The sequence below is a fragment of the Rhipicephalus sanguineus genome, chromosome 8 (assembly GCF_013339695.2).
Source record: "Rhipicephalus sanguineus isolate Rsan-2018 chromosome 8, BIME_Rsan_1.4, whole genome shotgun sequence".
NCBI lineage: Eukaryota > Metazoa > Arthropoda > Arachnida > Ixodida > Ixodidae > Rhipicephalus > Rhipicephalus sanguineus.
Window position 1 is genome coordinate 73634610 of NC_051183.1, and position 18271 is coordinate 73652880.

The following is an 18271-nucleotide window of genomic DNA, read 5'->3' on the forward strand; positions in this document are numbered from 1 at the left end:
CCACACAGGTTGTTAACACGAAAGTGTTTTATGCCGGGGTCCACCAAGACTTCCATGACGCATTTCCGTCACGAAAATATGTCAGCAAAATGAACGTCCTCAGATGGCACAGAAAAAAAACTATAGGAAAAAGTTCCGTTCACAGGAGTCGAACCAGTGACCTCTCGGTCCGTGACAGTGGCTAGCGGGCGTTTAGTCCACGGAGCTACCGCCAAACACATTACATGAACGCACGCGCCTTTTATCGTTCACACTTTTCTTTCACAGTGCTGTTGTATGGATGGATGCTATGAGCGTTCCCTTTATAACGGGGCGTTGACATGTATGCCATTAGGCTCGAAAAAAAAAACGCGCCATTGCTACAACCGTCCCATTCGGCGCGTTTCCAATACAAGTGCATTTTCGTCAACGCTTTAACACACAGCGAGGTGGTCAAGCCTCGCTCATAGCATCCATCCATATCGAGAAATAGCTTTCCAACGCTCGTCTGGCTGTCACACTGCGTTCTCCGTTCGCCCTATGAAAATTAACGGCCAGGCTAGAGGGATGACGCGACGCGCGTAGCGTTTCTCTTCGCGTTTCACGACGCTTTGAAGGAGTGCATATGGAGTATCAGTGTTTATTTTGTGCTTGTTGATGCCATATTTACGCGGGATTCACTATATGCGGTGTCCACGTATATGTTAAGAACTTCGGCTACCGCGAAGGTTAAATCATGATCATAGGTGTCAGTGGTCGGCATGGGGATGTGCCACTAGGCGTCAACGTGAGTGCGTCCACATAAAGCGGTGCTGTATCTGCCAAACAACAGTAGGCATTGTACGAGCTCTCATATACCAATGCACCATAAACAACTACTTCTGTGACGACGCGTTTCACTTTCGTGTTATAGCGATTCCCATGACAGAGGGATCAGCCATCTTTTTTGATGATAATGGCGTCCGAGAAGCAGTGACATTACATTCTAATAAATGTTTGCTTCCCACCTTTAACCCGGAGATCCGGGAGCCATAGGGAAGTCCTAGTAAGAAGCTCGCCATCGATTCATTTTCATGTCATTGCATCATATAGCGAATAGGACTGAATCTGTACACTGGAAAAGTTGCACATTTTATCGGTTGTACATGCCACAGAGATTGATCACGTCCATCGAGCATCTCTATTGTTAACCTAGCTCCCCTCCAATATGATGCTATATTAGAGGTGTGAACTTCCTGCCCATTCTGAACATGTCATTCGGTAGCAGTTGAGATGAATAAATTAGTACTTCTGAATATTATCCCTCGTTTACTAAAGTGTTCAAAATTTCAGCGTTAAAATGACAGTACGAACACCAATTTCGCTTAAAACATTGAACGTTGTGGTACGTTGTGTAGACTTGTTCCTTCATTGTTGCAAGATAATTCTAGCCTTTCATGGAAGTTGACATTGTTTCAACTTTTGTTCAATTGCTTCAGCAGTGCTGCAAGTTTGAATGAGTGAAAATATTATTTCCCATCTTCGGCCTACTGTAGCACCATTAGTTGCGAGAGAGAAAGCTTGTCTTGATCAAAAATGTTTCATAAATAATGATTTTACTATGTTTATTGATAACATCATTGACATTTCTTTTCCGCTTCAGCACGTCTGGAGAACATGGTATGTATACATCAATTTTGAATACTCCAATTATTCCGCCTGAAAATCCCTATCAGAAAATACTGAACGCGTTCTTCATGATGCTGCACGCCATCTTCGCATTCTTCTGTCGAATCTTCAATGTGCGTGAAAAATTCGCTCTCTGTGTCACTTTTTGGCGATACTTCATCGGAAACATGAGCGAAATTAACAACATGCAGAACCACTTTTTGGAGTGCGTTTGTTGATGCGTAAGTGTAGTGTTTTATTTTAGAAAGAAGAAAAGGAGCAAAACGCTATTTTAAGCGAAGGCTAAAAATGGGATTGGGATATTTTGGATAGGGCCCATGTCAGAGCTCCACTTGCGTTTGCCTCCCACCTTCAGTGACTCAGAATCGCTAGTCATACCTCTGGGTCCTAGCTGTCGAGTTGCGACTCTTACTGCATCAAACTATAGAAAGTGTCTTTACCTGAAAATGCTTTTTTTATAATTATGTCGCTTTCTACCACACTCCAGGAGAAGTTGGCAAACCGCCTCACGATGAACAAGCGTCAGCGCTGGATATATTTCCGTTAGCGTCATTTGATCCGAAAAGACTCTCGTCTGTATCTTGCGGTGTTCTGCAGAATGTTGCCCGCCAGGAAATTTATCGAGGAATATATTTCTTTTCGCACCGCGCTAAAGAGCGAGAATGTGTTTTGGGGCCCTTAAACGGGCTTCGTTTGTGGTAGGCGGACGCTCTCCTATGTTTCTAAGATATCGAGCGAGAGCGTCCGCTCTCTTATTCCCTTCAAGACCGGCGTGTGACATTCGCAACGTTAGCCGGTTTCTTTTTGTTAATGTTTGTCCCGCTGGTTTAATCATTCCAGGACAGATCAATGTGGCTGCCTTCTATCAATCACTGTAGCCTCGCGGCATTAGCGCAGTGTCGTAAGTACTCTCTTGGTTCTAGCGTACGTCACCCTCTGGAACAGCCGTAAGGAAGACGGATCCCGCGATCACCTAAATGCGTCTTTGGCATCAAATTTGCACAATGTCAAAATTTCACTGGTGTGTACAATTTTTATAACTACCTACACAGGGCTTTTATTCCACCACTAGAAAACTTCAACGAAGCCTTTACAGAAAATTGTCAGCTTTTACATTCGCTTCGTACCTCCAGTACAGGGCATTCATACGGTCGTGATATATTCCATTCTGCAAGTGTGGGTGTGTACCCTAAGGAACAGCTAAAGGAACACAGCACTAGCACAGGGCGCGTAGAGCGGCATGTTGCCATGGACTGAGAGAGTGGCGCGAGTGACTTGTTTCTACGACTATGCTGGCCAGAGGCCGTTGTGAAAAAATTACATCTCCCGCTAAAGGGGACCGTGAGGCGATGCGAAGCCGGAGCACTTGCACGATCGCGTTACTCTGGCGTTCGGTGGGCATGCTACCGACCTCGCGTCGAACGCGAAGAGGAACGCTACGCGCGTCGTGTCTTCCCTCTAGCCTGGCCGTTAATTACCACAGGGCGAGCGGGGAACGCGGTCGACAGGCGCGCGAGGGGGGACCGTAGGAGAGGAAAGAGAGGGGAAGGGGTCGCGCATGCGCTGGCGCTCATCGCGGTGTTGCGCAGGAGAAGGGGAGGGAGAGAGGGGGAGCGGCGGAGGGGAGAGCGGTAGTGGAGAGGGGAGAGCGGGAGTGCAGAAGAGGTGCGTGGAGAGGGTTTGGGCATGCGCAGTAATTAAGGGTGGTCACGCCGCACACCACCACCACCACCTGTATCAACTCCGCCATAAGATGCTTCGCTTCTAAAATGGCGAAGATGTGCGCACAGTGGCTGCCTCAGAGTTCCGTCGCCGGGAATTCAGCCCGCGACCTCGCGCTCCGCAGCGCGCGGGACCAAAGGACTCGGCCATAAAGCCTACTTTCTTCAGCCTACTAACAGCGAGCTATTTATGTACACTATTTACCGCCGGCGGTACGCAGACCTCGGAGGCACTTGTTTTCGTTGTCACCAGTGAGATGGCGCGACGAGCGCGTTTGAACTAGAGTCACTGGAAAATCAGAGTACCGCAAAGGTAGGCTGCACGCGGGCAACATTGGGCGACGGCGGCCATTTCCCTTCCAGACCGTCTGGCGCGTTGCTAGCGTGTGTAGAGAAGTGACCGATCTTTTCGCCTCGGTGCCGTGTTACGCTCGGCGGAACGGCATTATGTGTGTGTGTTTCTTCAAAAGGATATCAGAAGTGATTTCGAGTCATCGACAGTTATGGATCGATTGCGCGGTTAGCGGCGTAACTAATGAAACGTACGGTGAATGTTGTCATGTGCTCGCGAACTCGCTTCATGGCTTCACCGGTCTCTTTTCGTGTTACGCCCGGGTGTGTTCGCTAGGTCCGGAGCTGTAAACATAGTTGCATTAGCCCAGTCACATCGTGCGAGATGCCATTTACTTCGACATTTGGTTAATCTTGGTCGTTTGCGCTAGCTTTGCAGTCGTTGTTCAGGTTCACTGCACTCGAGAACATTATTAAACAACATCGAGAACATTCAACATTGCGTCCTTCGACTGATCGCTGACGCATACCTTGCTTGCGCACCATGATTGCTGTTCAACTGGTTGATATGTGTAATAGAAGTTGTGTGTGTACGGTTATTGGAAGTTGTGCGCGACGTATTTATGTCTTGATTCGGAACTGCAGCAGTCGAACGCACGGGCGAATCGGCGTGCGATAGGTGAAGTGCATCTCATTATGCGATACGTAGAAAGCAGGTCATCAAAAATGACTAACATCACTATTTAATTGTTTCATTTCCCATTTCTTGTCTCCTTAATATTCCCAACGTTGCAGTGCATTTGCAAATATTTTGCTGTGTTCCGACAAACAGTTTTTTTTTGGCGTTGCCAGCGCGTAAACTGCTGGGGTTCAGTTTCTGCACTGCTGCACTTTTTTTTTTCATAATGCACGCCTATTAAAACGTCCTCGGCATGGTGCTTTGTGTTCTTTTGATGAGAAATAGCACATCCAGGAAATTTTTAAAGCACATGCTACTGCAACACAGTATGTATATATACCTAGGGCTTGCATAAAATCAACTCCCCCAATGCGTGAGATCTGCCCTGTTTTTTTTTTTGCTGTTACCATTTCTCACCCACTAAAAAGTATTTTAAAAGTACGCTAGGCGCAATGCAGCATTAGCAAGATTTTTGTTTGAAACAAATTTTAAAATACGCTTATTAACATTACCTTTACCAACTTTATCAACAGTGTTCCACGCTTCTGTTTTGCGCAATGGCAAATGATCACGCCACAATCGCCTTCAAGGTATACCAATAAACAGTTATTATTTTCATAAATATTTGATTTCGCTCTCGTGCGTGACACGCTTATAACTCGAATAGCATGCGTAATCTGTTCAACAGGTCGAGATATAAACAGCCGAGTAAATAGAAATGTATGTAGGTTTCAATATCGCTGACCATAGCGAACCGAAAAGGTGAAGTATCCTGTCGCATGAGACCTTTTCCAGCAAAGTTAGGGTAGTTCACTGCAGGAAGGAGTGTTCTTCGAGGGGGCGAATTCATTCCGGCCAACTAGGCAGCCACGTAGAATGGCGTTCTTTGACATTAATTTTTCCCACATGGCATGCAGAAATAAACGAGATTCCCAGAGTAGCTCACTAGTAACGTTCGATTGCTAGTGAGCTACTCTCTGGCATCTGCATGCTGTGGCCTAGCCAGGGGGTGGCACACCGGACCCGTGCCCCCCCCCCCCATTTTTTTCCTGTGGCATACATAGCCTGCCACATCTGCGACCACATCTGCCTGCCAGACCACCACTTCAGATCAAGGAGGTGCCCCCCCCCACCCCCGAAAAAAATTCTGCTTACGCCCCTGTCTGTGTGCCGTGTTTAAAGAAGCGACAAAGTACTTCTAGGGACCGTGGTACTGCTAAATGTCCGGCCACACTCTGCATTGAACGCGCCTGCACCCAAGGCGCTTGGAAGAGATATGGCGGCGAGAGGTCACGTGATGCGAGTAAGCCAATCGCGTCGGCGGCGCCGCGCGGAAAACAGATGCGATACTCTGAAATTTTTCCAGTGACTCTAGTTTGAACGTTCGTGGCCCCCGCTCGTGGCGATGCGCGTGTGCCCCACCTGTACTTTGAACTACAGGGCGTGGCCGCCCGTGCGCCCGCGCTTATGTCGTGATGGGCTTGGTTTGTGCCTCTTTTGCTTTCACCGCGAGCTTACGTTGAAGTCAGAGTGCACGAAGGTAATTTGGCTCGCTGCAACGGCAGTGTGCGCTAAAGCAGCGCGCTGCTCAATGTGACAACTTTGACAGTTGTTATTCCGCGCTGTCTTCTGTGTGTTCTTTTCGTGCGTCAGTTGTGCCTGAGCAGCATGCTGCAAGTTTCGAGCTGCTTGCCGTTCTCCCCGTGACATTCTAATTTGTTGATACCGCATTCATTGCTTCGCCCTTTCGGCAAAGCAACCTAAAACACACTCAACTACCTCTGTGAAGGTAAATTTCCCTCTCGTGATATATCGATTGCTATGAAGGAGGTATCAGCCATGCTTTTTTTTGCTCCACATAAGCACCTTCTTTTTTGTAGCGTGAGCTACACTGGCCTAGCCAAGCCAGTTTCGCGTGCCTCCTCAAGAGCCGTGCAGCGGATGCGCGAGGATCAGTGATGTCACGCACCGGAGCCGGCACCTCCCGCGCACTCCGCCGCCGCCGGTGTGCGTTTTCCAGAGGAGTGACGTCGTAGCCGTGACAGGCGTATTGGTGCCGGCGCGCGCGCAGCTATCCACCTTCGCTGTGCAGTCGCCGTCTGACATTGCGCTGGAGCCGCTTGATAGCGCCTCTGACTGGCGTTTGCCAGTGTGGTATAGCCATGGAGAAGGATAGCGCAAATGCTGCTCAACGGCGCAGAATAGCGGGGAAGCTTAGCTCATCGGATTCCGAAGTAGTTGCATAGCACAAAAAATATATATGTGCCACATAATACGTATACCGTGTGTGTGTCATTGGAGCAGCAGTAAGCATGATAATCAAGCTTATCCGAGAAATCAGGAAAGCTAAGAATAATCAGCAGAACTTTTGCTAACCCTACGCTATCCTGGCCTAGCCGAGCAAAGCCACTGCAACATTTTTTTTTCCACTGTCATAACGTCGTCTCAAACATAGACAATTTGGCTCCACAAACGTTCAGCTGATGCAACGGCCGGTCGTCTATAGTTATGTGCAATTAATAAAAACAGTAAAAAATTATAGCAATGACTAAATTCACGAAGCATGTTGTACTGAAAATCTATATAACGTTGTTCTGCGACATCATGAAAGCATTGTTGATTCTTTGTTGTTTCAGCAAAATCGAGGTTGCTCTTTCTTCTCGAGATGGAACTGGAGTAAGCCTCCTTGACGTCCGCCCTACAGGTTAGAACTTACAAATCTGAGAAGCTATTATACTTTGTGAATGCGGACAACCAGCATATCACACAGGGTTAGACAAGCGTGCATGTATTGTTTTGATCATTTGGCGCTAGTTACGGCCATACATTACAAACTTAACCCTTCTATAGAAGAAAAGACAATGGCTATTCATGAACACTATAGGAGCACACCGCAAAAAATAAAATAAAAAGAATGACCAACACTGAAAATAGAAGTCAGTTGTCTGCTTCCCTTTTTTATGTTTGTCGTTTTTCGCGCTATGCTCTTATTTAAAATTGTAGCGCTACATTAGACGAGGACAAGGAGAAGGTACATGAAAGGACGGGCGCTGACTCCAACTATTTTTATTGAAACAACCGCACAGCATTTTATAGCTATAAAAGTGGCTGTTTCAATAAAAATAATTAGAGTCAGCGCCCGTCCTGTCATGCACCTTTTTCTTGTCCTCCTATAATGTAGCGCTAAAATTTTTAAATAAGAATGTATCACCAACTAGCCCCGCAACGTGTTTTGTTAAGTTGCGCTATGCTATTTGAGTCTTCAAACCCTTCTAGTAAAGCTAATTGGACCATGAGATGTTTTGTTTATTGTTGCTATTTAATATTGTTACTAGTGACGCAGGACCCGAAGTGTGCTTCACCTCCATCGTGCTTCTTTCTACACGGTTTATCTACTATCTCCTGAATTAGACTACGCTGACCTTTTTTAAGGCGAAAGCTTTCAAAGACGCATAACCGTGGCTCTATAAACGTGGCGTGCGGTACAGACACTCACGTGACTTCTCAAGCGTGATCTTATAGAAACAGGGGTCGAGCCGGAACAGCAGTCAAGCGGTCTAACACAGCATCACGACGTTTGCATCATGCAATTAGTCATAGCTGTCATGATAGTTACCCAATGCATGTCTTGAACATCCATGTTCATGACAAAGGCGCTGATCGGGAGATCAAACCCCGGACCAGCGCCTTTCCGGGCGGTCGCTCTGCAAATAGAACTAACAAGGACGCTAGCTATTGGTGGCGCGAGGATGAATTCATCCACATCTTGAATCACATGGACGCATAATATTGCAAATCAGTTCTCCGTAATCTCGTAAGGTGGAGCGACGGTTCTCTTTACTAACCCTTCCGCCACCTTGCAGGATTCCGCAGAGCTGATTTGCACTAGCCAGTCAGTCCGATAGATAGATACATAGATAGATAGATAGATAGATAGATAGATAGATAGATAGATAGATAGATAGATAGATAGATAGATAGATAGATAGATAGATAGACAGACAGACAGACAGACAGACAGACAGACAGACAGACAGACAGACAGACAGACAGACAGACAGACAGACAGACAGACAGATAGATAGATAGATAGATAGATAGATAGATAGATAGATAGATAGATAGATAGATAGATAGATAGATAGATAGATAGATAGATAGATAGATAGATAGATAGATAGATATGGACACACAGGCTGTTCTTTCTATTCAATAGTTCTTACGTAGGTACACGTTAAACTCCCGTTGGTACTCTTCAGAATCTAGTCGTCGAAATAGTTGTTCAAGTAATATCGGTTGGTGATAGCTAGGCATTGCGAACGAGACTCTATTGCTGAAGTAACGTTGCGGAGACCAATAAGGTCGCGCCTTTCAGCAGCGTAAAGGTGAAATATTTTTGTCACATAATAAAAAGTCCGCGCAGGTATCGTCTTCAGACGGTGACCTTGTTATTTTGTTCTTTCGTGGATTCTAGCAGTAAGAAGTTTTTCAAGACTCGTTTTTTCTTGCAGGTTCCGATCCACTTCCCACAATTGTGGATCCCGTATACACCGTTATCTATGTCACGACAAGCTGCATTATTTTACGCGACGACAAGACAATGTTCTTAGGTAAGGCACGCTGTTGTATAAAGTCATGGAAGCAGTGTTTTATTTTTGTCGAGGTGTATTTACGTAATGGCCTATAATTTTTGGAAGCTGATTTCGCTGTATACCATGAATCATGATGTATTGACCCCTAAAGGCCCTTTTCAGAGTATTAAATAAGGGGGGACTAAAGCATCAATAACAGCATGGTCATTATTATGCCCTGCTAAAAAAACGAAATGTTTGCAAAATACAGAATCCATGATTTCAATTACAAAAGCGAAGCAAAGGCAGTGCAATAAGTAGAACAAGTGGTATAAATGCCGTTAGAAAAAGAATAGCACATGAAATAGCACTGTAATGGTGGCAGATTACCGGTTGAGAAAACATGAAAGTATGTGCCTAAATTTATTGGAGTCTTGTTCATTTACTATTTGTTCGGGCAGCGCGTTCCATAGATCAATAGCAGAGGGTAGGAAGGGTTTGTTGAATGCTTTAGTGGTACCATGTAAGCGTTGAACACTGAGATTATTAAACAGACGGTGTGAGGTGCGGTTGGGCGGAAGAAAAATGGTGTCTCTGGGGTGAGGGAATCCTGCTTAATAATGATGAAGCTATAAATTTCATGAGAAAAAGATATTACTGCACTGTGTGAGCACCTCAGTAAAACGATGTTAATCTTTTTGCCGCCGTTTTATTCAATATTTAGAGGTGGCGCCTCTAAATTTACACGTAAATAAGCAACGCCATGTCTAATCAGTCAAGCCGAATTTCTAAAGGTAGGAGAACATTTCGCAGTGTGCTGTCCCTTTAAGCTCCAGCTAATCACACAAATGGAGGGACCCAGATATACTTGAATCTTTTACGTCTACGCTTAACGATGTTTCTGGACCATAGAGGAAAAGAAGGACACGGAACTGGCGCAAACTCATAACTGAAGTTTACAGAAAAATGCAAAGATAAAATAGATCTAACGAGTTCTGCACATCAGTGTGCGTGCCTCCCCCCAGCCCCCCCACCCCGCCTCCCTAAAAAATGATGGAATGCTTCTACTATTTCGCGTAACCTTCGCTGCCGGTGTCGCGCAATGACCATGGCATCCTAAAAAAAAAGGCTTACACCAATATTCCCTGCAGTGGGCGCCAAGTGAGCGTCCTCATAGAAAGCTTCAACTGACTGGTCAGCATCGATGAATGTGGGCGCATTGACTTCTACGGTGTTCATTTTGTATATCGTTTATTATAGTTAATCGCGAGACCTGCCACCCTCTTATTAATGCTGTAGTATTCCTCTATGTTTCCAACTACATTTTTTTACAAGGAACACCAACCCTAGTTGTCCCCTTTCAGGTAAGCCACGATTACATAGAGAACGTGTCTTTTGTTAATCATTGTAAAAGATTCATCTGTCCTCTTAGCCTCACTGGGCCCTCTTACACACCCTATTTAGCACCAAGTAGACGCTGGAATAGCACGGCTGAACTCGTCTTTCTAGATAAGGTTCTAGCTGTAAACGTTTCCAGGCTCAGATTACAATGGCTGCATGTCCGTACCCAGATCGTAGGCAACCTCCACCCGCTCCTTCACAGGTCTGACCACTGCCTTTTTCTGTTGGTGCGCAGCCGCTGGGGAGTGAGGGCCGAGGGTTGACGGCGTAGTCATATGGGAGGTAGTGGCCAAGTACAGCACCATGATGCCCAGTGCTTGTCCGGTGAGGGAGTGCATTACCGGCTGTGTTGACTGGTATGAGGCTGCACTCCAGGCCTCGATACACAATTCCGTCAAGACTGATGTTTTTAATTTTTTAAAATCCGCTACAGAACTATGCGGCACCTCAATTCGAAACACGAACCTTTTGCATGCGTGGCTAATTCTCTACATCTACACCCTCGTGCCTTTACATGATATCACAGCATTTATTCGTGCACAATATATGATGCATATTCTGGAAGAGGATGCCTCCCCGCAGGCGTGAGCTCCAAGCTATTGCGCCTAGCAGCGTCCACGAGCACACGCATGGTGTTGGTTTTTCGTGCACTCCTATTAACGTGATAGCGTTAGAGAGCTCGTTTCGCAGAAATGCCGCCGTCGGTGTCGGCGTCGCTACGTCGCTTGTGAGCGCAAAATCTTCCGTGACTGCAAATAAAATAAACATCTTCGGTCCCATTGAGGATCGAACCCGGGCCGTTTGCGGGGCAAGCAGGTGTCCTACCACAGGGCCACAATGTTACTTGCAACTGCTTCGGGAAAAAACCGTATATAAATGTCATGTAGCGGAAGGAGTCTCCTTAACGCATTTTGTTCGGCAGGTGTGATGACGAAAATGAGCCCATTCGGTGATTTGTAGGCGCATTGGCGAGGCCATGAAACAACGTTTTTTTGCGCGACGCTATGCTTCGAAAAAAGCAGGGATAGTGCAGCCATCAGCGCTAAAAACACACACAAACTTTCAAAGAGCCCAAAAAATGGACAAATATGTCCATTTAGCGGAAAACATATCAAGCCAACGTCTCCTTTTATGCCCTCCGAGATGGCGGGCGCGTGGCGTCCCCGCCATCTCGGAGGACATGCTCCTTTCTAGAGGAGGCATTGATCAAGCAAACAGCAAACATTAGATAATGTGCTGCCATCTGTGAGGCACTGTGAGAAATATGTCTCGACTGTAGCAAAGGGAAGTGCTTTACATCGAAAACCTGTAGCAGTGCCTGTACCATTAATATAGATACATAGCGCGCGCGCATGTGTGTGTGTGTGTGTGTGTGTGTGTGTGTGTGTGTGTGTGTGTGTGTGTGTGTGTGTGTGTGTGTGTGTGTGTGTGTGTGTGTGTGTGTGTGTGCGTGTGTGTGTGCGTGCGTGTGTGTGTATGTGTGCGTGTGTGACAACACACATTATTAAGTATGCACTTAGTGGTTGAAGTGCGCACTGTGGGCCGGATTTCGCTATCGCGTTCAACTCTTAAAGGCGAAGCTTTAGGGTCCCCCATTTTTTTTCTTTCAACAAATTTCAGTTGTTCAACAGCGCTCGTGCTGCGTCCTTCACGTCTTGTGTATCCGTGTCTTGTGTCTTGTGTAGCGCTGATTTCCCTAGCACGCATGGAGAACATGTCTGCGTGGCCAATGCTCTCATGCTGTTTGCCTTCTGCATGTTGTTTTTATGTCGCGTATCTTGACGGCCTTTTCGCGATATTGATTTACTAAACACTAAATAGTGACGCACTTGTTCTGCAATTTATACGATGTAATTCACTTCTACGTAGCAGCGACTTTCATCTTTGATATCTTTCTCCATTTCAGACAATCCAATTTTCTTTTTGTGGCAGCATGAAAACGTCCAAAACAACGACACTGATGACTGTCTGGAGGTATATGAATACATATCAAGTCGCTGCGGTTTCGATTCTCACGCTAAATGCGATGGCTGCTGTGATAGTATGCCTCAAGTAATGCATACTATTAGCGGCAGTCAGTGTGGCTTTACACTAAGCAACGCAGATGCGCCATGACTCAGCATATGCTCTTAAATTTTGCAAGCATACCGCAAACTACTGATTTTACATTTTTCTCGCTACTTGCTAAAGCCAACTGCAATGATTTCCTTTTCTATTAATCGCCTGCACCTTAACCTTCTTTGACATTACCGGAGACGTCGTAATAGAAAAGGGCTTTTCGTTGTTTTCATTAAAATGTGGTCATGCTTACAGCAGCGTCAAAATTAAATAAATACAAAGCGTGCCTGCATTGAACAACCAGTTCTGTTTCGTGATTGCTTTTCTTTGTGTTTCCAAAAACGGCTTCGCTCACATCTTGTCTTTTGTGCTAACGCAGCCACACTCCTGATATCTCCAGCCACCACCACTTCAACTTTCTCATTATTAAAAATACACGAACACAGACGGGCGTCGTGGTGTGAAACTTCTCTTCCCATGTGAACACTAGTAGGGCACATGTAATTTGGAGATTTTATTGCGAAAGCAATTATATGGACACACTCGGTTGGTTTTTGCCGTCGCCGTTTGTCGACGCCGTCATGTCCCGGATATGTATATGTATATATATATAAGTAAAATCCACAAAGAAAAATCTAATCAGAAGAAACAAATTCCGAAGCGCAATATCGGCATTCGAACCTTCGGCCTCTCGCTCCGCAGCGCGCTGCCTTAAACAACTCGTCTACGTGCCTCCGGCTGTTTAGCATAACAACGGCGAGCTATTTATATACACCATTTAACGCTAACGGCACGCAGACCTCGGAGGTGCTTCAGTTTGTGTCGTATCACCCGCGAGATTGCCCGAAGGGCACGCTTAAAGCAACGCTCCTACATTTTTCTTCGGACGCGCACTAAAAGGCGGCCCCTTTCTGTAGCCACTCACGATGTGGAAGGCTTAGTAAACGATGCGTCTATAATTCTCCATCGTCATCAGCCACAGCATCAACAAAGTGCACCTAATGTCTTGCAGGTCCTTAGCAGGTACCACGGTTCTGCGCAGAATGACAAAAAATTGCATAGTGGCTGCTTCCCTACTTCACAAAAATTGTGCTTATTTATAGCGTAGCGGGTTCCTCGCAAGTGCACTTCTATTGGTTGCCAAGGAATCGCATAAGGCTCCCATAATCCTTTTCCTCAGTGTCTCAATAAAGCTAATTCCCTCTGTCTATCTCTTTCTCACGTTAGCGTATGTTAAAAAGCGTGGTGGGAAAGTGAAATAATGACCGGGCGTCACACAATGCGAATTACGTAACTAGTGGGTCCTTTAAAGCTTCCAACCCATTACAAAAGGCACTGCCATAATTCTTCATCGTCATCAGCCGTCGCATAAAGAAACTGCACATAACGCTTGTCCGCAGAATGACGAGTAATGTCGTGGTGGATGCTTCCCAACATCACAAGCATTATGATTTGTGGCGTAGTGGGTACGTTGCTTGTGTACTTGTATTAGCAGCCACAACATAGTTTATAACGGGCTCTAGAAATGCCGCTCTTCGAGCTTTCGCTAGGTACTGTGCTGCGCTTCCCGCGCTGGCCTGGCGCTTTTATTTCTTTCTTTCGTTCTTTCTTGCTTGCTTGCTTGCATTCTTTCTTTATTTCTTCCTTTCTGTCGCATTGTGCAATCTTAACTGCTTCCTTCCTCCATGCGGGGAAGTGGACCTTCAAGCACGTGTATCAGCAGCCCAACGCTTTAGTTGCTACAGGCAACAACGAGGATCGTGCTTTCATATCCAGGAAACAATGAAAAGCTAAGTCACCTCGATAAAAGATCAGATTGCCATTAAGAAAGGACTGATCGCGGAAAAGCCCACGAAGGCGACAGCATCAATTATTGGAAAATTCGCATGTGACCCTCGCAGCTTCGAAGGCCGCATTTCTGTACGCTCGCCGGCGCCGGGTTTCGCTTACAGCACCGCCACCGAAATATGTGGGTCCCAACAAGCTTCGCTTGAAAACTGGAAAGAAGAGACGGTCACTGCCCGTTAGAAGGTACCGGTTATAGTTTGCAATTGCAATTGCCAAAGGGACAGGCTGCCTGCTGCATCATCTTCAGTAGCTGTGGAATAGGCATAGGCATGCGCAGGGAGGGGGGGGGGGAAGGGGCGGGGGCAGGAGGGGTGGCCGCCCCCTCTAGTCATATAAAGGAGGGGCGCGAAGTCTATCTCATACTTTGATTTATATGGGGGTGCTGCGATAAACCATCGCCCCCCCCCCCCCCCCTGATCGGGTACCCTGCGCACGCCCATGAGAATAGGTGCGCGAAAACTGGCACAGTTGGCAATAAGACACGCGCGATTCCGCAGCCGGTGATGAAGAGAAACCAAAGGCCAGCAGCCGATTCCAAGGCGCACGCTCTAACATGTAGCTTGGGATGAAATATGCTATAGGCCCTCCCAATCTCAATGAAGCAGCACATGAAGTGGCGGGAGAGCTCACCAACCGTGCCTCCCCGGCCATGTGGTCTTACTGTAAAGGGGATAACTCGCAAATTTTCACAACATATATCGAGCTCACTAAGCACTTCTCGGTATCCAGGAGGATTTTCCCTACAAGTTAAAAAATGTTACTAGACTTCCTTTAATAAAGGACCACCAACGCGCATGCGATCATGACTATTTCGTGAATGTGAACCCAAATTTATATGCATGTAATGGAGTGCAAATTGGTTCACCTTTGCTACGACGTTTCTGCTGAAATAACTGGATAGAGGACGGAATAACAGATCATATCCCCTAAATTCATTGTTTAATGCAGCGCAATTTAGGGAAGCACTAGCCAAAAAATCCTACTGAACAAGGCGCTTTGTACTGCGACCCTCTTTCACAATAATGAAAGGGTGAACACTGGTTTGAAAGTCCAGTAGGCCTTCCATACAAGTAAAATGTGGAAATAAGCATATTTTGGCGTACTCAGCATCGGTTTATTCCTTTCCAAACTTTAAAAAGGACAATAGGAAACATTAGTCACTGCGTATTTGATCCAAAGCCCAGAATTAACAAGGGACCTGGCTTGTCGAATCCACTTCGACGCCTGCGTTAAGTTCTTTATGTGCAACTTCAGGCATGAGCGTTGTTGCTAAGAGTAATGCATTAAATATTTTTGAAGTAATAGATGCTGTTGCAGATGTTTCAAATCTGCTTTCTGCGCGCGCTACAACGACGAGAGTGTGTTCTGGCGAACGCATAGATAGCTATGACATTCAGGCAAATAGCACATCGTTTCTCCGTGTGATAGGAAAAAACTGACATTAAAACACTTGGCATTAGAAAGTTAATGTCATTTCATGTGTCCAGTTTGAAAGAAATTGGGCTGCCTGCAACAACCCCGCTTTAGAGCGAAGTTTTCTTCGCGAACCAGCACGAGTTTCTATGATTGTTGCTGCTTAACCTGCTCTCCTCCCATGGGTATCTGACCGAACCTTAGCGATTCGAGGAGCATAACTTCTGGCACGTTGGTTCATGAATGCAGCAGCCTGAGGCGCTGCTGTGGTTTGGAGGAATAGGTTCATGATTGATCAAGGATTTGAATCTCTGACGAGCCTGTCCACAGAAAGCCCGGTTAATTGCGTCTTTAAACCGTTTCAGGGTTCGTTGCTCTCAGAAGCACATTACGGCTTCCGCCAACGTGATATCTGACAGAAAAACGGAAAGCAGCGCCAAAGGACGTACACACCGACGACCAGATTATTTCACCGACTACCAGATTATTTGACGACGGACGACTTTGTGCGCCGATATTATTGCACTTTGAGTCATAGGCATGCGCCGGGGGAGGGGATGCAGGGGGGAAGCCGCCCCCTTTAATCACCTAAGAAAGAGGTGCAAAGTCTGGCCCATACCTTCCCGCATTAGGAAGGGGGGCACTGCGATGAACTTTCACCCCCCTTCACCCCCCCCCCTGAAGGGGAACCCTGCGCAAGCCTATGCTTTGAGTGTCACTCTCTTTTGGGGCAAAAGTTCGCCTAATGATGAGTTTCATCTTTACCAGCTGCGATTGATTTCTTCACCATCAAAGCGCCAGAAATAAGGCAGACACGTCAGCAAGCGTGGATCCTTGAAGATACGCTCGTCGGGAGAGGAGGTCTGACCTTAGGATGCTTACTCATGATAATCATAATTATTTTAGACTGCTAATAGGGATAATTTATGAGATTTGATTTATTCAAATATTATAAAGGGCGTAGCGTTTCTCTTCGCATTTCACGGCGCTTTGAAGGAGTGTATATCTAGTATCAGTGTTGATTAGGTGCTTGTTGATGCCACCCTTGCGGCGGATTCGCCATATGTGGTATCCACGTATATGTTAAGAGCTTCAGCTACCGCAAGGGTTAAATCATAATCATTGACGTTAGTCGTCGCGATGTAGATGTGCCACTAGGTGTCAACTTGAGTGCGTCCACATCAAGCGGTGCTATATCTGCCAAACAACAGTAGAGATTGTACAAGCTCTGATATACCAGTGCACTATAAAGAATGAACTACTTCTGTGACGACGCGTTTCACTTTCGTGTTACACCCATTCCTATGACAGAGGGATCAGGCATCTTTGTTTTTCTGAGCTCGCTGTTGCAAAACGCTTTGCAAGCACATTCTGGTCTCTAGTGATGCTAGGTATATGAGCGAGGATATGAAAGTATAAAGGACGCCACATATACATTAGAACAGCAAAACATTTGAAAAGAGTGGTTAGCTTGTGTGAAGCCTGTAGGAATTTATTCACGCATTACTAGCGCTGATTAATATTGAATGGTGGGGTTAAATGGTTGGGTAGTGCTGACGCATTTAACGTACTCATATTAATAATAATATCTGGGGTTTTACGTCCCAAAACCACGATATGATTATGAGAGACGCCGTAGTGGAGGGCTCCGGAAATTTCGACCATCTGGTGTTCTTTAACATGCACCTAAATCTAAGTACACGGGCCTCTACCATTTCGCCTCCATCGAAATGCGACCGCCGCATATTATTAGGAGTAACAAAATAATTCATGAATGCTAATATGTCCATGAAACGCTCCAACGGTTCCCACTTTATGAAAGTGCGCCTAACGGAAATTCCTGACAGATGTTTTTTATATGCCTACCGGGCCTTGTTGCTGGAAGTCCACTGAAGTAAAACATCAGAAGGCTGTTCGATTTCTGCACACCGGAATAAAGAATACGCGAAACATTTCAGAGTACAATTCATCATGACGTGCTACTGTTACTATTGCTTAGAAGAAATGACTCCAGATAAGAAGTACCCTCCATTTTTTCTTCAAGCTGCGACACGTGTTGCTCTTTTCAATCCGGTGAACTTTATCTTTTGGAATCACAAATGTCATATAAATATTTTGGCTCATGACGAATTGTATACGATATCTTGTGCTGGCATTAGTGGCTAAATGGCAAACAAGGTTTCCAGGAATCTTAGAACGTGGGAAGGCTTTTTTTAATAATGCTCAATTGAGCATCGACTTAGAGTAGCGAATACTGAAAAAGGAAGGTAATCGGTCGTGCGTTCTATCCAATCTGACGAAGCACTAGTCGGCTTGGTTCGGTAAGTGTGCAGTCGAGGGCTACATCTCCATTCTGGCTTACCCTTCTCGAACGAAAATAATCTGACCGTTTGCAGGTACATATTAAGCAGGTTTGTAGCAATATTTGGCGCCCTAACGGCGCGAGTCCCCAACTGCAAACGAGTGCGGCTGATCAGCAGGCGTCGATCAGAGCCAACAGGTAGCGGCTAGAAAAGGGAGCGATAAACACCGATCATAGCCACTACATATGGCCGGAATAGAAGAGAGACAATGCACGCTCCGTCTGTGAGAAACCGGCGGTGAGCGTGTGCAGCTGCAGCAGCGAGACAAGTGAGGCGATG

The 18271-nt window shown here is 46.1% G+C and overlaps 1 protein-coding gene and 1 long non-coding RNA gene across 2 annotated transcripts in view; both read left to right on the top strand.

Annotated features, from left to right (window-relative positions):
- The first annotated feature begins 6970 nt into the window (after positions 1 to 6970).
- LOC119402815 (uncharacterized) lies at positions 6971 to 12415 on the top strand. The gene is made up of 3 exons (XR_005185943.2): positions 6971 to 7042; positions 8850 to 8948; positions 12217 to 12415. It is a non-coding gene; the product is annotated as an uncharacterized LOC119402815 (long non-coding RNA).
- A 5422-nt stretch (positions 12416 to 17837) lies between these two features.
- Positions 17838 to 18271, top strand: part of LOC119402816 (uncharacterized) — a 58180-nt gene continuing 57746 nt past the window's right edge. Inside the window, exon 1 of the mRNA XM_049418495.1 lies at positions 17838 to 17950. The gene's annotated coding sequence lies outside the window, so the exon portion shown is untranslated. The remainder of the gene's footprint in view (positions 17951 to 18271) is intronic.